This window comes from Acyrthosiphon pisum, chromosome X, assembly GCF_005508785.2.
Source record: "Acyrthosiphon pisum isolate AL4f chromosome X, pea_aphid_22Mar2018_4r6ur, whole genome shotgun sequence".
NCBI lineage: Eukaryota > Metazoa > Arthropoda > Insecta > Hemiptera > Aphididae > Acyrthosiphon > Acyrthosiphon pisum.
In genome coordinates, this window is record NC_042493.1 from 56,174,423 (window position 1) to 56,176,021 (window position 1,599).

Below are 1,599 nucleotides of genomic sequence, written 5' to 3' on the forward strand. Positions count from 1 at the left end.
ATATACTTTTTGACAGGGGCGGACTGGCTATTTTTGGCCCGGGGTGCAAAATTAATTAGGGGCCCGTAATTTTTTTTCAAACCTACCTAAATTAGGAAAGAGCCCTTAGTTTTATAAGTAAATATAAAAAAAAAATTAAGAATAACATGTTGTTTATTTGAAGAGATGTTGAAATATGCTATTTTATTTTTATTTTGTATAATACCGTATTATACCAGTATTATACCATTTATACCGCATACCGACTGTGGTAATCGGGGGCCCGGATCATAAATACAAACGGGGGCCCGGGGTGCTACTTGGTGTATAGCACCCTGGGCCAGTCCGCCCCTGCTTTTTGATATACCTTCTGCATTTAAAATATGTATATTTGATATAACAATACACAAATCTGTTATCATAAATAAAATATTATGGTGGAAAAAACGTGTGGTTATTTATAGGTGATAACCTGATTTGCCAAAGTAGGTAAATAAACCAAAATGCCATATTGCCATAAACAAAATATAGATTTTCATATATTAAATTAAATTTTTAAATTCTATCTAAAAAAATAGATTCTAATCACAATGAACAACTTTCCAAGATTTTTGGCATTTTCCAGGGGGGGGGGAAATGTCCCTCCCTTGCCCCCCATATGGGCGCCCTTGTATATATATACTACCTGATCCCGTGCATTTCGTTTCCCGTTAAATGTACCAACTCCACATGACTCAAACTTTGTTCAATTCGTTATTTAATATTCGGTGTATGGTGTTCAAAATTTATCTTAACTTTTCTGTTGCCTGGAATAAAAATTCTGATTCGCAGCAGTATATTATCAGGTAGGCAATCTACCTGCAGTAGATCGCTGACCCCGTACTGTTTATATACGTAACTTTATAATTTAACTCTAAAGTACCTATCAAAATTATACCAAGTATTGAAGTATGTCATTGAACTCCTCCTAAACGGCTGGACTAAATATTGTGAATTCCTAGTCTGTCATCCACGAACATGTGGCATTGTTTTATGTACGTAAATTATTCGTGAGTATAATACGCTCAATATTTACGTGATTGCGACAGGGGCGGATCCAGAAATTTTCTGAGGGGGGGGGGGCGCACATTTTGAGGACATTTAATTATATTGGTGTACCGATTTTTTACAGTTAAACCATATAATTCCATTGAAGTTAAAATTGTATAATGATAATAATAAATGAATATTCTTTAAATACTACATACTAACTATTAATGTATTACCAATTTATCATTTCTGAGTTCTGTTAAGTTCATCTTAACTCAGTGGCGTCATTTGGGGGGGGGGGGGGGCAAGGCGGGCATTTGCCCCTGTCTGATTTTAAAAGCAGCCCAATGGGCCGGTGTCCGGTTTTTGCCATTTAACCATTATTATATTTTATTAGTGTAAAAACATAATTATTTTTATAATATTTTCAGAAAATATTTTACAGTCTACCTACTAAGAAATTATAGTCACAATATGATACATTTTTAATTAATAATTGATAGTTGGAATAAATTTATATTTAGACGCATGCGGGACGTGCGTGTATGTTTTGTGTGTGTTTTGTTATGAAAAAGGAAGTAGGAACACAAA